General features: G+C 38.8%; 1 pseudogene; it reads right to left on the bottom strand.

Moving 5' to 3' along the window:
• Nucleotides 1–791: 791 nt before the first annotated feature.
• Nucleotides 792–859, bottom strand: LOC132028916 (U4 spliceosomal RNA; annotated as a pseudogene).
• Nucleotides 860–12,590: the final 11,731 nt, after the last annotated feature.

Here is a 12,590-nt window from a genome sequence, read left to right on the forward strand (position 1 = left end):
GAACCTATCACATCTGGGAATGAAAGAAAATCTAAATCGTTGGGGTGCAGAGAATAGTTGAAGGGGAAGAGGGAGGTTGGTAAAGGTCGGGCTTGACTGTCATCTTGAATGCAGAGAAACCATCGAAGAATTTTAAGCTGGAGAAGTGGTGTGGAGAGAAAAGAGTAATTAGGGTCAGATTTGCCTTTTGAAAACTCCACTGTGCCTAAGGTGTGGAGGACCCATTGTTGGGAGGGAAGGACAAAAGCAGATGAATTAAGAGGCCACTGCCGTAAATGGTGCAAATCTAAGTCTGTGGTAAAAACTTTTGGCCACTTTCCTCCCTGGGAGCCTAGAAAAAATACTTTATTTCCCAGAGAAAACCTTCCCTCTATAGTGGAGGTGGAAGGAAGTCAATTAATGGAACATTTAGAAGGTAAAATTGGCAAGACATAGTAATGGATTGCATATGGTTGCAAGATACAAGGGCTAGTTGAGGGTTTGTACGCCTGGACAGATGAGAATCCCATTCATTTGGGCAACAGAGGAAACTTATCATAAGTGAAATGGATAATGTTTATTGAGCAATGCTATGCCACGGTCATTGTTCTAACTGCCTTGCACACTTCATTTAATTCTTTTTTTAAACAACTCTGTGATCTAGGTGGTACTCCTGTTTTCTCCATCTTATAGATGAAGAACTGAGGCAGAGAAAGATTAAGCAACATGTTCATTTACATATCCATACAAGTCGTGGGTCTAGGTATTGAGTCCAGAGCTATGCTTTTCACCACTTTACCATGCTTCCTCCCTGTTCAATTAGCAATAATCGCGCCTCAGATAAACCTCATTGGCTACGATACTGCCACTGCGCAAAGTTGCTTCCTCCCTGTTCAAGATGTGTTTCCCGTAGTTCAAACAAAAGGGCCTCTTTTTCCTTCCCAGCTCATCTTGTGGTTTTCATTCTCCTTCAGTGCTCACTTCCAATGCTCAAAACAATAGTTTCCTCATAGCTAAGTTGCTATCAATTTTCCACACCGAAAAATATCTTTGTCTTTAGGTTGATATCACCTCATGGAGTCATAATTTATTGTTGTAATTTGAGGTTGAGGGACACAGAGAAGAAGATTCCAATTTGTATTCCTAATGGTCCAATGCAGGTTTATGGACAAATGGATTTTCTTAGAGTGCTCAGACTGCCATAACAAGGTACCATCGACTGGATAGCTTCACTAACAGAAATGAATTGTTTTTACCATTTTGGAGGCTGGAAGTTTAAGATGCCAGTATGGTTGAGTGCTGGGGAGAGTTCGCTTTCTGACCTAGAGATGGCTATCTTTTTTTTTTTTTTTTTAAGATTTTATTTATTTATTTGACAAAGAGAGATCACAAGTAGGCAGAGAGGCAGGCAGAGAGGAGGAAACAGGCTCCCCGCTGAGCAGAAAGCCCGATGCGATGCAGGGCTCGATCCCAGGACCCTGAGATCATGACCCCAACCGAAGGCAGTGGCTTTAACCCACTGAGCCACCCATTCACCCCATGTCTTCTAACCATATCCTCCTGTGGCCTTGCCTTGATGTTTGCACACTGAAGGAGAGGGAGAGAAGAACAAGGGTAGGGGGAGAGAGAGAGAAAGAGTTAGTTCTCTCTCTTGCTCTTCTTATAAGGCCACCAATTCTATTGAACTAGGACCCCACCCTTACGGATTTGTTTAATTGCCTCCTTGAGACCCTATCTCCAAATACAGTCACACTGGGGGCTAAGGCTTCAACATATGAATTTGGGGGGAAAACAATTCAGTCCATAGCATGGACCCGGTTGTCTTCTTTAAGAAAGATAACACAGGGGTGCCTGGGTGGCTCAGTGGGTTAAGCCGCTGCCTTCGGCTCAGGTCATGATCTCAGGGTCCTGGGATCGAGTCCCGCATGGGGCTCTCTGCTCAGCAGGGAGCCTGCTTCCTCCCCTCTCTCTCTGCCTGCCTCTCTGCCTACTTGTGATCTCTGTCAAATAAATAAATAAATCTTTAAAAAAAAAAAAAAGAAAGAAAGAAAGAAAGATAACACAGAATTAGTCCAGAGCTTCTCAAAGGCCCTTGAAATAATACTTCCCCAGCTTCTCAGTAACTTCACCTCGATTAGGAAGTCCTTAGACTTCTATTCAGCTCTAACTTGGGAGTGTTCAGGGAATGGCTCAGGAAATACAGGGAAATGATGAGAGAGTTAGGAAGCAAATCTTAGGTCAGTGAGCATGACAATAAAGCTGGAGGCCATCCCTACAAGCAGTGTTGACCCTGGCTGCTTCAGAAATCCCAGACCCTCAATCACAACGATCACTGATGTCCATGCCCAAAAATAGAGCCCAGGAGCACTTGCCCAATATCACAGATGCAATACCTCCTAGGGACTTTAGAAATAAGTAGAACCAGTTCTGAAGTGAGCAGGGAGGGTTGGGGGAGGGAGGACATCATGTAGCATGTGGGGATATCTACGAGAGAAACCACTAAAACTGTGATTCCCTATATGTGGTGTAGGCTGGTGTAGCCTGAGACACACAAACTACATCATCTTGTGAGCCCACCCAGTTTATCATGGCTCTAATTTTAAGGGTCAAATTTAGGCTACAATACTCTTCTTCCTCTTACATTAAACTCTAAGAGTCATCCCAAAGCACAGTATCCATGCATTTTCATTTTTCAATGGTACAACTCCATCCCCTCTACTCGAATGACCAACCTTCATGGTTCACCCAAGACTGAGGGGTTTTCAGGAATGCAGTCTTTTCACTGCTGAAGCCTAGTCAGTTTGAGTAAACCAGGATGTTTGGTTACCCTAAGTGTAACTCCTCCCCTAAGAACATAGGAGACTCCTGCTGGGTAAGACCAGAGAAAGTATTCTCCCCTTGCCCCCAAAACAGAGTGCCTGGCCCCAGCTGGTAATTTTTAATTCTGATTTCAGTCAGAGTCAGAACTTTATTCTTCCTCAGACTCCTGGGAGATAAAGAAAGGCCACTGTTTGGAGCCATTTGGAACTCAGAGACTTTGTGTTCATTACAAAACTGGGTGACTGGCCTATGGCTATAATTTGCTAATTTTATTTCTTACAAAATCACATTAAAATATTATTTATCTTAATTACTGCTTTTGGGGTGCCCTTTACATTTAACTCCCAAGGCTTTATCGGCTTTACCGTAGTCCAGTCTTGTCAGTAGGCATGGAACGCGGGTTCCTGGTGGGCAGTTCCAGCCCCTAGGGCAGTACTCAGTCTCTCCTCAAGTGCATCAAACCCTCCAGCAGACTGGACTGAGGAGCCTCCAGCCTGCCAAGTGTGCCCTGTGATACTCATGTATTCTGTAGGTGAACAGTATTTGACTTAGGTACTGGGACCTTTACCATACCTGGGTTAAAATCATATAATGATGATTTGACTCTTGGAAAATAAATATTTTTGTGTACACCTGTACTCCAGCAAAGGTGTATAATCTGATGCCAAAAATAGCATGGTGTAGGGCACCTGGGTGACTCAGTGGGTTAAGCCTCTGACTTCAGCTCAGGTCATGATCCCAGGGTCCTCGGATGGAGCCCCGCACAGGGCTCTCTGCTCAGCAGGGGGCCTGCTTCCCCCCACCACCACCACCCGCCTTCCCCCGTCTGCCTTTCTGCCTATTTGTGATCTCAATCTCTCTCTGTGTCAAATAAATAAAATCTTTTAAGAAAAAAAATAGCATGGTGTTCCAAAGAGCACAACTCTTAAAATCAGATGGGATCTCTGACATTTGTCAGCTACAGTATCTTGGGCAAGTTGATTAACTTTCATGAATCCCAGTTCTAGTAACTATCAAATAAAGATAATAGCTACCTCACAGACTTGTCTGTGAGGATTACATAAATCAACACATATCAAGCATGAATCAGCTACCTGACACAGGGAGCAGGCTGTGATACAGTTCTCTTTCTTCCTTCTTGTTTTCTGCCTGGTCTCCTCACCACTTCTCACCAAATCGCTTTTTTTGAACTTTAATGTCTGTGGATCTAGAATTTTCTTTAGGACACCCTGGACCTATTTTCAAATGGTTTAGAAAGAAAATCGTTATTTTGTCATTGTACTCATAGGTTCAAAGTATAGTTTGTTTTGTATTCCCCTGAGCTGTTTGATGTCTGAAAAGTAAACAATCAGGCTAAAGCTTTCTAAAATCCAATATGATTAAAAAAGTATTTATTGAGATAGCAGTTTTTCTCTCCAGATTCCCTTGATAATATTGGTACTCTACTTCATATTTCTAGATAAAAAAATGTGAAGATTAGAATGCTGCTGTGTTCTGTGCTCTCACACAAGAGCTACCCTTGGGCAGAAGGACTTCCTCTCTCACACTCTCTCCGACCCTGAGCTCACTGCTTCCACAGTTATTTTTCTGCTTTTCTGGAAAAACATAAACTTTTTCCATCATTGTCACCTGGGAGAAAAACACTCACAGAACAATCTCAACTATTTTCCAATTAAAAAAAAAAAAAAAAAAAAACTTGATTTAGAAAGTGCCTGGTAAAAGAAGGTAATAATAAAATGCTGATGACTACTTCCCTAACTACTATTTCATTTGGTATATGTGGGTATAGGAACAACTGATTTTTTTTTTAACCTCTTGTTTCAAGCTTCAGCAATATCTTAAGAATACTAGATCTCAAAGCAGACTACCATCCATTAATAATGTCTACATTTCCCTGGGAAATAGGATACATCCAGAATCTAGTTCTTTGCTTGTGATTCATTTCTTAATGAAATTCTGTTATCTTACAGCAGCTAATGGAATATACCTCAGGGCCCGGTGCCATCCGATGCATTTTAGAAAATAACTATTTTCTATGAGCACTGTTAATGCTTATTTTAATTGATGGTACTCACATTAAATCATCAGAAAACAGATCTTTTAAAGGAACTAGTGGCAATACTCTTTGTACTTTTTTTTTTTTCCCAAAAAGTTATAACATCATCAACTTTCCAATAACTTTGTGTATGTGTGGGACATGCATAAGAGACTTGGTTTTGTCCTCTGACCTCTGCTTCATTGTAAGAGTTTTAGGGATAGAAGAGATCTTAGAGATCTTCTAATCCAACACTTCATTTTAAAGACAGTAAACATTTTAATGACTTGCCCAAGGCCAAAAAGTTGGGGTGAGGCAAATCCACAGCTAGAGCCCAAGTCCTCTGATTCCAGACCAGTGCTTGTCCCACCCAATTATACTCCACGATCCTTACATTGGCCTCCCTGCCTCTTCCTGTCCACAAATGTATTCACACGATAAGCAGAACTACTCACATCATAGTCCCCTTCAGGAAAAAGTGGAGCTGCACGATAGCTTCAAAGTGGAAGGCTTAAAGAAATGAATTATAATCAAATAGCACAAGGTATAAACATATGTTTATGTAGTAGACAGCACAAGGTATAAACAATTTCAGGCAAGAAAAAGAGCTCCTGTCTCTTTTTGTTGTTCTTTTTAAGAAAGAAAAGAAAAAATTCTAAATGTCTTGAGTTTCAGGAAAAATGCTCTATTAGTGAGTCAGACTCTCAAAATAATGTTAGCAAAGGAAGTGACTGTCAATGCGTGGGTGAGATTTTTTTTTTTTAGAAGTCACATGAAAAAAAAAAATAGTTCTATGTGCGCAGTTCTGAAACATTCTTCCTCCACTCTTCAGGGCTTCCTTGAATGTCCAGGCTGCCATAAACTAATTTATGTTTATTTTGCTTTCTCAACTTCTATTTTATGGACCCCAACATACGGGCCAAGAACATTATTATTTTCTTCCAGTATTTCATGTACTCAAACACATCTGTGACTTGGCTATTTTTCTTTTACTTTTCCCTCCTTTTTCTCCACCTGTTAAAATCTTAGGCATCCTTCAACACCTGATTTAATACCACCTCCTCCGTGAAGCCTTGGCCTATCTGCAAATGCATTATTAGTGACTACTTCCCGTAGCACTTTTGCTGTACTTCTTAGAGAAATGAATCTAGTCTACCTTGTTCTAAAGACCATGTAACTGTCTTCCCTGATGGATTTAGATCTACTTGAGACCTAGGGAAAAACTTATCTTTATATGTGCTGGGGACATGGTAAGTACCAGGGATTCCAGAGTAAACATGAAAAAGCCCTTAGCTTCAAGAAACTATCTAAAATCTAGCATGCAAATATAATTGAGGTTATATTCCCCTGTCGGAAAGCAGATCTTGACATAAGGATTTGAGTGCAAGTAGTATGTCTAAGTAGTGAGAGTGAGGAAATGAGATCGTAGAGGGAAGAATGGAAAAAAAAAAAAAAAGAAGCATATTAATAATGAGAAGGTTTCCACAGAAATTTAAAAAAAAAAAAAATAGAGTGGTGGTTGCCAGGGCCTGAGGTGTGGGGGAAACTGGAGATGGAAGTCAAAAGGTACAAACTTTCCAGTGATCAGATGCATAATTATGGGGCAGCAAATGGACAATAGGGTAGCTACAGTAATGTTTGTACACTTGAAATTTGCTAAGAGTTGATCTTAAGCATTCTCATCACAACAACAATAAAAATGTAACTATATGAGGTTCTGAATGTGTTAATTAACTTGACTGTGGTAATCATTTCACAATGTATACATATATAAAATCACCACATTGTACACTTCAGATATATACAGTTTTATATGTCAATTAGCCTCAATAAAACTGGAAGGGGAAAACATGAAAGGTTTCTACTGTGGGGCCCACCCTTGCTGAAGGCCCTCTGAGAAATATGTAGAAGGTGCCTCTGATCATGCTGAGCTAAGGGCACTGGGGTATAAATCCCTCAATTCCACTCTCCTTGTTTCAGGGTGGCTAATGAGAGGTTCATTCAAAGTCACTGCCAGCCAGTTCTCTTCTCTAAGTAGCCAGAAAAGGCCCTAATGCAGAGATAGAAGTACTTGGGGAAGGAAGCTGTTGGCAGGTCCAACAAGTGTCCACCATGGTTGGAGGTGACCTTCAGGAGGGCCAGGAGGATGTAGGCAGAGCAGGAACCCTTTCAGCTACAGGGTTATAAACGGTTACTGCTGGGTTTACTTAAACTCTTGAGTTTAAATAAGTCTAGTTGCTATCCTTAACAACATGTAAATGCTGAGAAAGGACTGACTTTATTCTTTTCTAAGGAAGCTGAGGGTGTTTTTTAAGTATGATTTCCTTACCAAACCAAAATGTATATTAGATTTGAATTCCTGTGAATTACTGAGTTACAAAAAAGAAAAAAAAAAAAACTTAACTTTATTAGAATAAATTAGAATTAGATTGTGCCTGATAGAGGCTACTCTCTGAGAGTAGGTTAGGAAGCTGCTTCTTGTCAGAAGTATACTCTTTATTTTCCTTGACATCTTTCTCATTTTTAAGAGTAATACAGCTAATTATAGAAACATTATAAAATATACAAGAGTAAAAGAAAAAGAAAATCGTACATTGTTTCCACCAAATACTTGCACAGAAAAACAACATGGAACCATCCTGACTACAGTGCCCGAGCTTTTCCGTTAATGAGATTACCTATCAATGTTCCCTCACCTATGTTAGATTACTGATAAACTGGTTATATTATGAAAGGATACACTTATTACCTACCATTATTAAAAGACTTAAATTCCTTAAGCAGAATCAGTAACCTGGAGAGAATCCTGCTGCTTATAATATGGACTTGCACAATTTTCAAAGGTATTTATTTGTTATTGATTTTTAATTATCCCACACTTTGGTAAGAGAATGTAGTCTACCGGATATTAATATTTGGAAACTGTGGAAGCTTCATCCCTGGCCTAGTACGTGACAATTTTTTGTGAATATGCTGTAGATTCTCAAAAAGGTTATGTAGTCTCAGCTTTTTGAAGGATGTGCCTGGTTTTCCCTTCTTCACACTGAAATCATGAGGATTTCTTAGGTGACCATGTTTCATGCCATTGTATATATATAGGTATTAATTAAACACATCAGTTGTGTCCTACAAGTACATTAGTTTGGCCAGCTGTAATGCCCAGAAGTCATAGGTAGACTCTGTTCTCCTGTTCATTATAAACTTGAAGGAATCAACTTCTCCAAATGTCACCTAAAGCATGTTCAGAGAGATTTTGCCAGGAGGACAATGGAAAAGAGGAAACGTCTGTACAGAGGGTATGTGTAGAAAACCTTTCCTCTGATCCTAGTGCAAACTATAAAGGACACAGAGAACACACCCAATCCATTAAAAAGTTGCATTACTGATAGTTTTCAGTAGGTTTTCTGTTGCATTCTCTGAAGAACCAAGAACTTACAAATCAAGAAATGTCCCTGTTACTGTAAGAAAAGAATAGTAAAGAAGAATTTTTAAATGAAATAAACTTGGATCCTAGTGAAACACATCTTCTATGATACTAGTAGTGAGGTGAAACAGAGAGACCATGAATAGAATATGAACATGACCCTTTAAGGAGCAATGAAATTTAGCTCCCACAGTCAACTACTTTCTGTTCTTTCTAGGAGGAAAGTCTTTGTAAAACTTCACCTTGGTGGGGCTCTGTGAATTCAGCACTGAAGTCTTTGCTCAGGGCTTATAACCACACAATTGTCTTTTTTTTTTTTTAAGATTTTATTTACTTATTTAAAAGACAGAGATCACAAGTAGGCAGAAAGGCAGGCAGAGAGAGGAAGGGAATCAGGCTCCCTGCTGAGCAGAGAGCCCAATGCAGGACTCGATCCCAGGACTCTGGGATCATGACCTGAGCCGAAGGCAGAGGCGTTAACCCACTGAGCCACCCAGGCATCCCTGCATAATTGTCTTTGTGACAGAAAGTCCTGTAGGTAATGTTATTCTCTTGAATGCTTTAGCTTTCTGTCATTAAAGATCTCCAGTTTCACAGCACATACTCTACTGGTCTTAACATTAGAAAATTGTTTCTCTGAGAATATATGTTTGCTCCATGCTCAGACAGGAAACACAAACAAATTTTTGGATAGTAACCTATGGCTAAATTGAGAACTAACTACATTAATTTCGCCAGACAAATTTTTTCATTCAAGATAATGAGGAGTCATCAGATGACATTGCTTCATGGTTTAGGAAACTGGTACCCTGTCCTGAAAGAGTTTATTATTACACTCTACAAAAAAAATCCAAATTCCAAGGAAGTAGTTTATAGATTAGAATTGTCCTACCATTTTCTAATGTAAACTCTAAGATATACTGTCCAAGAGCTATGGAAGTTAGTGTCTATGGGTTTCAGTGGTATGAGGAATCATACTCACTAATTTCCTACATATATATGGAAATGCACAGTACACACACACACATACACACACACGTGCACACACATTGTCACAATGGAAAAATAATTTTTTTCTACTCAAGAAGAGCAGCTAAACTTTTTTTAATATCATGAGAGGCAGACAGAGAGACAGAGAGAACTGGTTATAACAACTTCCCCTCTTTTCCATAACATTTTACTATTAGCATGAATTTACAGAGACTATGCAGTTCTCTTACTTCAACAGCTGGTATTCCAAGCAATGTCACATTTAGGGAATAATTTCCTACACCTAGTTACCCAGAATATCCAAAGTTAATAGTTTGATTTAGATCTAAGGTATTTAAGGTTTAGAGTTGCAGAGGGAAAAAAAGCAAACAATCAAAAAAAAAAGTGATTAATGCTGTCATTTACTTCAATCCAACTAGATAAATTAAGAACATCCTGAATGCCTTCACTTGTTCTAGCTAAGCTTTCAAGGGTTCTAGAATGCTATTCTTATAACAAAACAAACATACAAACAAATAAGAAATTTTATGTGAAAAGTATCTAAGTTTGTTCCCAAAAGCCAAGGTGAAAGAATGGTTAGGAGTATTTTCACTCATGAGGGGAAAATATGACTAAAAATAAGATGTATCAACAATTAAATCTTGCTATTAGTTATATTTCATAGTTTAGAATGACTAAATTGCTAATGGCTTTTAAAAATGATACCACTGAGTTGCTAGAGTAACATTTTTTAATTACTTATTTCATTCTTAAAAATAAACTTATGAACCTACATTTCAGATCCTAGAAGCTAAAAATCAAGTGATTAGTAAATTATCCTAATATATCTATGTTCCGGAATATTCTGCTGCAATTTGTCCTGTAATAATATCTGAGCTATGGTGTATTACCAGAATACATAAAATAATTCATATGCATTATAAACAAGCATATTAGAAATAATGTGTACACACGTGTAAGACATTTGATTAAATCAGGTTTTTAAGTCCAGAAATATTCATCAAGCATCTACCATATACCAGGCATAGTGACAGATTATCTTCAAAAAGAACACTTTGAAATTACTTATATTTTATTATTTTTCTGGAGAAAATCTATGTTGTTTTAATTTATTTCAGGTAGATAACGTTTTATTTTAAGAAATACTCACTTTTCAATGATTTTTAAGTAATATCAAATTCACATATGTTGGTGGTGGTTTTTTTTTTATTTTTTTAAAGATTTTTATTCATTTATTTGACAGACAGAGATCACAAGTAGACAGAGAGGCAGGCAGAGAGAGAGGAGGAAGCAGGCTCCCTGCTGAGCAGAGAGCCCAATGCCAGGCTCGGTCCCAGGACCCTGGGATCATGACCTGAGCCAAAGGCGGAGGCTTTAACCCACTGAGCCACCCAGGCACCCCGCTGGTGTTGTTTTAAGACACAAAAATTTAAAAGCAAAACATAAAAGAACTGCTTATTAATAGCATAGTAAATTAAAGCTCAGTTATTCAACAAGTATTTATTTGGTGCTTATTCTGTTCCAGGAATTGTTTTAAGGCCTGAGAATACAATTTTAACAGAACAGAGATCCTGCCTTCATGGGGCTTAGATGACACTGTTAGGCAATGCATATGAATCCATTTGCAGCTTTCCTTACTGTTTTTGTCATAAGCTCTTAAAATTTGATTATCACATTCTGCAGTCAGACCACATCCCATACTTCATGAGCTTTTAATAAATATCAGTCAAGGGACTAACATTTCCTAAATAGAGAAAGCCTGCTATTCTGCTTTTGCTTAACCATAGATGGTAATGCAGATGGACAACTGTGAGTCAGATGCATTATTAGAAGTTGTTAGTTGATCTTTATAGAAATAAAATTACATTATGGACCTTAAGAGTAAAAGAATGTGACCAGTGTAAGAAAATAGTTTTTGAAGGTGTTCCTATGTGGCTGATTTATTTTAGAAATAGATTTGTAATCTTTATAAATAACCATTACTAATTGTTCTACTTGCATAACATATAATTAAGAGAAAGGTTTATGCCTCCAACACTATTATGGTTGCAGAAAAAAATGTCCAGCCATAGGGCTAGGAACTGGGAATTGGCTTTGGTATATTTACACAATGGCAATTATGCTACTAACATCTCGAAATAATACAGACCATACTCGTAACTTTCTCTTACTTAAGAGGAATCATTATAATGAATAACATTTTTTTAAAGACTTCATTTATTTATTTGACAGAGAGAGATCACAAGTAGGTAGAGAGGCAGGCAGAGGGAGAAGAGGAAGCAGGCTCCCTGCAGAGCAGAGAGCCTGATGTTGGCCTCAATCCCAGGACCCTGGGATCATGACCTGAGCTGAAGGCAGGGGCTTTAACCCACTGAGCCACCCAGGCCCCCCACGAATAACATTTTTAAACACCAACATTGCCATACACTATTTCAAAGACATCATCTTTAATCTTCACAGCAAGGCCATTATTCTTCCATTTTACTTGTGGCAACTGAGGCCAAGGGAGGTGAAAGTGACCTGTCCAAAACCGAGAGCAAAAACAGCATTCAGGATGAGCATCTTGAATCACTGCATTATTTGTCCCCAGGAGTACCCAACTCACTGGTCACTATTTAGCCTACCAGCCTCAGGCCTAGAGAGCAAAGTGTAATGTTTGTAGTACAGTATGTAATTCAGCTGATTAAAGAATCATAAGTAATTTGGTGGGAAAATTCAAGTATATTAGGGTCTGAGATATTTAGAGATTAGTTATTTCCTTGGCTTTCTACTTAATTTAACTTTTCTTCACATTCGTCCAAAGAAGGAATGAGATCGAAAGCACAGATAATAACAACTCTTAGTCATTGTTATTTTATTTTATATATATATACTGGAAGAAAACCTTCTCTTGAATTCTCTGAGTTAGGATTCTCAGACAATCCTTTGCTGTGACCAATGGGCTGAAATAAAGAATAATAATAAGAAGAATAACCATAAGCCAGACTTAAGAGTATCTTTTTTTTTTTTAAGATTTTATTTATTTATTTGACAGAGAGAAATTACAAGTACACTGAGAGGCAGGCAGAGAGAGAGAGAGAAGGAAGCAGGCTCCATGCTGAGCAGAGAGCCCGATGCGGGACTCAATCCCAGGACCCTGAGATCATGACCTGAGCCGAAGGCAGTGGCTTAACCCACTGAGCCACCCAGGCGCCCCAGACTTAACAGTATCTTAAACAACAACTGAGTAAGAGTAACTAGTTCCATAAATTCGACTCTCGTCCCCCTGTAGTATCACACTTGCTCCCCTAGTCCAGCTGTATATGAAGAATAATTTACCCCGGAAGTGAAAATTTGCTCTTC

Source organism: Mustela nigripes, chromosome 12 (genome assembly GCF_022355385.1).
Source record: "Mustela nigripes isolate SB6536 chromosome 12, MUSNIG.SB6536, whole genome shotgun sequence".
NCBI lineage: Eukaryota > Metazoa > Chordata > Mammalia > Carnivora > Mustelidae > Mustela > Mustela nigripes.